Below are 8,288 nucleotides of genomic sequence, written 5' to 3'. Positions count from 1 at the left end.
CATGTCATCTGGACTAAAGAGGACAAGGACAACCCAAGTTGTTATCAGCGCTCAGTTCAGAAGCCTGCATCTCTGATGGTATGGGGTTGCATGAGTGCGTGTGGCATGGGCAGCCTACACATCTGGAAAGGCACCATCAATGCTGACAGTTATATCCAAGTTCTAGAACAACATATGCTCCCATCCAGAGTGCATCTCTTTCAGGGAAGACCTTGCATTTTACAACATGACAATGCCAGACCACATACTGCATCAATTACAATGTCATGGCTGCATAGAAGAAGGATCCGGGTACTGAAATGGCCAGCCTGCAGTCCAGATCTTTCACCCATAGAAAACATTTGGCGCATCATAAAGAGGAAGGTGCCACAAAGTAGACCTAAGACAGCTGTGCAATTAGAAGCCTGTATTAGACAACATTGGGGCAACATTCCTATTCATAAACTTGAGCAACTTGTCTCCTCAACTTGAAACTTCCACATCATTGCATTCTGTTTTTATTCACAATTGTACAGTGTCCCAACTTTTTCGGAATCGGGTTTGTACTATCTTTTATTACACTGATACTGAGAATGTTTTGTTGTAATCATCTAAGCTATTCCACAAAGTCAATTGACAATGTGTGTCATTAGGGTTTCAACAGTATGCCAAAATCCTACTATGTTTGTTCCAGTTCACTAATATTATTCTTCTGGCTAAAAACTGTTAAAATGGTGTAAAGGTACCCAAAGTAATATAGTAAAGCATCAAGAAACACAACTTTTGGTGCAGTGGACATGCAAATCAGCCTCATGGTGGCACAAGCCTGTGAAGTTGGACTTTTTGAAAGGTCACCACGCCCATCCCTTGTGACCTGGTCTTGAAAGTCACTCACTATGACAATTTATGCCACTGAGACCCAAAAAATCTGCCAATTTTCAGCCATCTTAGTTATTTTGAAAAACACTTAAAACACTACTCATATGGCAGCAAATGACCAATCTTGTAAAAAAAAAAAAAAACTACATGGGGTCACCATTGGACAGAAAAGAACATTCTTCCAACATTGGGTTAATGTTTGTACACGTGTACAGTTTGTCTTTTACTCTTTTTTTACGCCATTGTGAGCCCAACGATGCTCACAATAACACACAAAGACCAGGGGAGCAGAGCGAACATATATACAGGGGGGAATGATTGTAAATGAGGACCAGGTGTGCTAAACAAGACAACAGGTGAGATGAACTGATGAAATGGACGGTGGTGTCAGAAGGCCGGTGACGTCGACCGCTGGAGCCTTCTCGCTGCAGGGGGAGGAGAGCCAGTAGAGGGCGCAGTCATCACAAATGACTGATTCTGCCAATGAGATTTCAAATGTTTAGAGTGTAAGATCAACTACAATATCTTTCCCTTGGTGTCAGCAAATAGACTTGGAAAGTGGAACCACCCAAATGTCGCGATCTTGGTTCCACTGGTCACGTGACCCATTAGTTTTTACCATAGACATTTCAAAAAAGGACTGGTTATGGAAAGCTACTGATGTCGGGAAGCTACTAGCTAGCATTACTTTGGTTTGGTAACCAGCAGTGGTAAATTTGTGCCGGATCCTGCTGGGACAACATCCAGCACCTCTCAGATTTAGCTGTTTGTTCAGGCACCTACTTTTCACAGATCCGGTCTGCTGCGCATTACTTGTCTTTTTCCATTGCTGTGTTCGCCCTGTAAACATTCCACTAGAAGCAATTAGAATTCACAAAGTTGCCTATTCTTGCAGCCTCTTGTAGCCTCAGCTCTGCCTGACAATATAGTGAAGTTTTAGCTTTTTGCTGTCAGCTATTTGTGCTACCGACGTGCTTTGTGTCGATTTGCCAAACAGGTCCATGTCTCTTGCGAATCCCAATGTGTTCTGGGACCTGAATATTCAAGGGGATTGCAGCCAGAGGATAAGCAATTGCCACAATCCCAGGAATGTCATAAATTGACATGGTCTTCCCAGGATTGATCCTCATTCAGGCATCACACACGGTATTGATGTGCCTCTTTAGTGGCCCGTATGCAGACCTGTTAAGGGTTGAAGGCAAAGTTCAGCTGTTCTAATAGGATTGTCCTGACATTTTCTTTGTTGAATCTCAGAGCAAAAGCCATGATCCGCAGAGAGCTTCCAAAGCATCAGAGGGATCTCATTGTTGAAAGATATCAGTCAGGAGAAGGGTACAAAATAATTTCCTAGGCATTAGATATACCATGGAACATAGTGAAGACATCATCAAGTGGAGAAAATATGGCACAACAGAGACATTACCAAGAACTGGACGTCACTCCTAAATTGATGAAAAGACGAGAAGAAAAGTGGTCAGGGAGGCTTCCATGAGGCCTACAGCAACATTAAAGGAACTGCAGGAATTTCTGGCAAGTACTGACTGTGTGCTACATGTGACAACAATCTCCCGTATTGTTCATATGAATGGGTTATGGGGTAGGGTGGCAAGACGGAAGCCAAAGAAAAACATCCAAGCCAGGCTGAAGTTTGCAAAAACAAACATCAAGTCCCCCAAAAGCACGTTGGAAAATGTGTTATGGTCTGATGAAACCAAAGTTGGCCATAATTCCAAAAGCTATATTTGGCACAAAAATAACACTGCACATCACCCACAGAACACCATACCCACAGTGAAGCATAGTGGTGGCAGCACCATGCTTTGGGGCTGTTTTTCTTCAGATGGAACCGGGGCCTTAGTCAGGGTGGAGGGAATTATGAACAGTTCCAAATACCAGGCAATTTTGGCACAAATCCTTCAGGCTTCCGCTAGAAAGCTGAAGATGAAGAGGAAGTTCACCTTTCAGCACGACAACGACCCAAAGCACACATCCAAATCCACAAAAGCATGGCTTCACCAGAAGAATATTAACGTTTTGGAATGACCCAGCCAGAGCCCAGACCTGAATCCAATTGAACATCTGTGGGGTGATCTGAAGAGGGCTGTAGACAGGAGATGTCCTCGCAATTTGACAGATTTGGAGCGCTTTTGCAAAGAAGAGTGGGCAAATATTGCCACGTCAAAATTTGCCATGCCAATAGACTCCTACATGAAAAAACTGAGTGCTGTAATAAAATCAAAAAGTGCTTCAACATAGTATTAGTTTGTGTGTGCACACTTATGCAACCAGGTTATTGTGAGTTTTTTATTGAATTGTTCACATTATAGGTCACGTTAAAGGTGAAAAAGGTTCTGGCATGATTTATCTTTGTCTCATTCTTTTACATCACAAGAACCTGGCATTTTAACAGGGGTGTGTAGACTTTTTATATCCACTGTACATGCAGTATCTCACAAAAGTGAGTACACCCCTCACAGTTTTGTAAAAAATGTATTATATCTTTTTATGTGACAACAGTGAAGAAATGAAACTATGCTAAAATGTAAATTAGTGAGTACAGCTTGTATAACATCTGTCCCCTCAAAATAACACAACACACAGCCATTAATGTCTAAACCGCTGGCAACAAAAGTGAGTACATCCCTAAGTGAAAATGTCCAAATTGGGCCCAAAGTATCAATATTTTGTGTGGCCACCATCATTTTCCAGCACTGCCTTAACCCTCTTTGGAATGGAGTTCACCAGAGCTTCACAGGTTGCCACTGGAGTCATTTTCCACACCTCCATGACGACATCACTGAACTGGTGTATGTTAGAGAACTTGCGCTCCTCCACCTTCCGTTTGAGGATGCCCCACAGATGCTCAATAGGGTTTAAGTCTAGAGACATGCTTGACCAGTCCATCACCTTTACCCTTGGCTTTTTTAGCAAGGCAGTGGTCATCTTGGAGGTGTGTTTGGGGTCGTTATCATGTTGGAATTTTTCCCTGCGGCCCAGTCTCCGAAGGGATGGGATCATGCTCTGCTTCAGTGTGTCACAATACATGTTGGATCATCGGATTGGATCAATCTGATCCAGATAGGAACTTTTCAGGATCACCAAATCTGGATAACCAGTGCTCAAACAGGATAGGAAATCACAATGTAGAACTATAGATATGTAAAGAGCAACAAGTAGAATAGCTAGTGTGGGGTCAATATAAGTTTATTCATATTTGAAATGAAAACACATTTAAAAAAACTAAAAAAAAAAAAAAAACACCCCATTCTCTTCCAGCAGTCCGCTCATCTGAGACCTACAACACAAACACTGTACATTGAGGATATTAATAACAAGTTTAAAATATAGATGTATTGAATAAAAAAAAAATACTTAATGTCAAATACTCCACAATAATTTCAGACTTCCTCATCTGATGTGGAGAGACCAGCTTGTCTGAGTGTAGCCTTTAGGAGGCGGATCTCAAGTCTGGCCTTGGTTTGCTGCAGTTTGGTCAGAGTCAGTTGTTCCTCTGCCAGACGAAGCTGTGCTTCTGCCCTTTCAGTCTCTTTTTGCAGAAGTGCCTTGTAATCATCATCTTTGTTTAATCAAGGGCACTTCAAGCCTTTCCTCTGAGATCCTGTGGCAACTACCACTGGCTCAACCAATGAGGATCCAGCTTCTTCCTCAGGAACAGAGCTGAGATCCAATATAAATACGCTCTCTGGATCAGCCTCAGGAGGAACTAGCAGATTCTCCTCCTCCTCAATCCAAGGCTCGCCATCCCCTACAACACCTTGAATACCATGGAGAGCTTGCGACTTCTCACCTCCAATGATGTCGAGGACCACATCTGTGTAATCTCCCCTCTTAAATGGCTTGTTGCCTGTTTGTGGGTTTTTGGCTTCAGCATGGTCCTTTGTTGCCCTGGCCTTAAGATTCTTCCACCACAATTTGATTTGGTCTGTGGTCCTCCTCTGGCCAGACCCTATGGCATTCACATTTTCTGTGATTAAAGTCCAAACATCATTTTTCTTTTTGTTGGTATCCTTAGCAGAATTAAAACTTCCCACTATTGTTCCATAATGGCACCGAACACCCTCTAGTAGTGCATTGGTTTCAGAAGCAGTGAAGTTACAGCTTCTTGAGTCCATGGTTCCGTTGCTTTACTATAGTGAACATTGTTCATCAATTATAGGCCTTGGGTCCAATTGCCTCAATTGAACACAAGCCTAAACCAATCAGTTGTAATATGTGTGTTTGAAACGACCAACTACACAGCCATATAAATCAGCCTTCCTCAGAGGATTCACAGAGAGACAGTGACATGGCAGGTGTTGTCCACCAGGAGAGGATACCGTCAAAGGGTGTATGTTGAACGTACCAAGCCACTGGGGAAATACACCACTGAGGAGCTGTATGTCCGGTTTCGCTTTGGGAAGGCTGATATAGAGTACCTTGTGAACCTTCTCAGGCCAAAACTTCAACACAGAACCCAAAGGAGTCATAGTCTGTCTGTGGAAGACCAGATCCTCATTGCTCTCCGATTTTATGCATGTGGGACTTTCTATCAAGTTGTTGGTCACTATATGGGAGTGGTGAAATCAGCTGTGTGTGATGTGGTGAGAGATGTGTCAATCGCACTGGCCAGCCTGGTCAATGAATTTGTTTCTTTTTCAAAGGACAACCAGATTGCCCAGGCCAAGCGCAGCTTTTTTCTTTTGGGGAATATGCCCAATACTATTGGAGCAATCGACTGCACACATGTGCATATACAAGCACCTCGTGAGAATGAATGGGAGTTTATAAACAGAAAGGGGAGGCACAGCATCAATGTCCAACTTGTGTGTGATGCTGACCTCATCATCACCAACTGCGTTGTCAAGTTGCCTGGGTCTGTCCATGATGCACGCATCCTGAGGGAGAGCGCTCTATATAGAGACCTCCAAACCAACCGACCGGATGGCATAATATTAGGAGACAGTGCCTACCCACTCCTACCATGGCTGATGACTCCTTTTCTAACAACAAATACACCGGCGCAGGCACGCTTCAACTCTGCTCATTGCAGAGCAAGATGTGCAATTGAGCGTTTAAATGGAGTTCTTAAGAGGCGCTTTGCATGCCTTAACTACCTGAGAGCGGAACCACAGAAAGCATGCAACATAACCCTTGCCTGTATTGTCCTGCACAACATCGCTACTAAGCGCAATGTCCCTCTCTGTGCTGACAATGATGCACCTGAGCCCCTTGGAGACCCTAAACAACCTCCTGCATTCTGCCAGAACGAGCAAACAGGACGTGCAACAACGGACGCAATAGTTAGACACTATTTCTGATTTGGATTTGTTTTGGATTTCAAAAATCGGTGATTGCCATTCTTTGCATTTTTTTGGTTATTCTGTAATCATTGCATGCATCACTAATAAATATTCTAAAAATGAAAATATTTTCGATTTTGATGAATATATAAATCAATTAGTGACAGAATAAAATGTATTGTTTCTGGTCAATTTTGACAGCTGTTTGGGGGATTATTTTATGAGGCCAAACTCTTTCTACTTTGCTGTAGGCCTAAACTGAAAGGCTGAATACGTTAAAGCCTACCTAATCACTGTAGCCTGACGGATGAACAAATAAAATTAAAACCTTATGAATAAATAGGATATATTGTAAGATACTGCATGATCCAAATATAGTATTATTTGATAAATTTTTTACGTTTTCATTACATTTTGGGCATGAAATCCATGCTGAATCCACCCTTCTGATGGGATCATAATAATCCAGATTTTTTGGATCAAAGTGATCCAAATCCTACAAAAAAGTTTTGAAAAACCCAAACTAAAGGTTTGATCCGGATCAAAACCAAGATTGGATTACGTGATCTAATCCGATTATGTAATAAGTTTTTTCTTTTGAAAAACCCATTTTCAAGATTTGATCCAATCCGTTATCCAAAATCCTAGTGGATTACTTTTGAAAAACCGGGCCCTGCACTCAACTTCTTTGGTCGACCATGGCGAGGCCTGTTCTGAGTGGAACCTGTCCTGTTAAACCACGGTATGGTCTTGGCCACCATGCTGCAGCTCAGTTTCAGGGTCTTGGCAATCTTCTTATAGCCTATGCCATCTTTATGTAGAGCAACTATTCTTTTTTTCAGATCCTCAGAGAGTTCTTTGCTGTGAGGTGCCATGTTGAACTTCCAGTGACCAGTATGAGGGAGTGTGAGAGCGATGACACCATATTTAACACACCTGCTCCCCATTCACACCTAAGACCTTGTAACACTAATGAGTCACATGACACCGGGGAGGGAAAATGGCTAATTGGGCCCAATGTGGACAATTTCACTTAGGGGTGTACTCACTTTTGAAGCCAGCGGTATAGACAATAATGGTTGTGTGTTGAGATATTTTGAGGGGACAACAAATGTACACTGTTATACAAGCTGTACACTCACTACTTTACATTGTAGCAAAGTGTCATTTCCTCAGTGTTGTCACATGAAAAAATATACTCAAATATTTACAAAAATGTGAGGGGTTTACTCACTTTTGTGATATACTGTGTATATATATATAATTCATTTACAGTAACATTTAATACTATAATCAGAGTTGATCACAATGTTTTTTGGACTGGCAATTACATTGCAACTTCAATCAAAAGACAAGACAGTATACACAACAACATAAATGTAAAAGGTTTATACTAATGAACAAATAAACATATATTACTAAAAATATTCTAAATACAGCGATTCACATATACAGATAAGTATAGGGGATTAAGAAGGTACAATTTAATTCTATTCATTTTTTTTGTAGACTACAATTCTATGTAGATCACTCTGTAGGTTGCCTGCACTGTCATCTGCAGTGTCAAACAAGCCTATGGTTGCTTTGGTAGTCACCATCCTTGTGGCAGTCTTTTGAATGCAGAAAAAAAAAAAAAACTGGTTCCTCCATAGAGAATGATAGATAAAGTATCCCTGAACAGTTCCCATTGTGGTTTTTGGAAGCACAGGCAGAAAAATAAAAGCATTTTTAAGTAGTAAATTGCATTCTTCATGATTGATTACTACAGGCCCATTGGGGGACATTGGGCAAGATCAACCAAGGAAGTAAAATCTCCAAAACCAGATTACTACATTAAAATTATGGAACCACTTAATGTTGCTGCTTTACTATGATGGTATATTTAAACATACATCCAATGATAATGAAGTCAAACTACTGTAGAATATAGTCAGTTAGTGGGACTTCCAACATATCTGCTCCTTCTAGATGGCTCCTCATATATACTGTAATCAAGCTGAAAGTCCCACCCAGCTGACTATGTTAAATTGGCAGCGTTTGTCAATGGCGATTTACTTGCAATAAGTTGTTGTTTTACTTTTACTGTATATCCTCTGGTAATATATATGCACTCCACGTGATATAACTATA

The sequence above is a fragment of the Esox lucius genome, chromosome 17 (assembly GCF_011004845.1).
Source record: "Esox lucius isolate fEsoLuc1 chromosome 17, fEsoLuc1.pri, whole genome shotgun sequence".
In the NCBI taxonomy this organism is placed as follows: domain Eukaryota; kingdom Metazoa; phylum Chordata; class Actinopteri; order Esociformes; family Esocidae; genus Esox; species Esox lucius.
This window is presented reverse-complemented; position numbering follows the sequence as displayed.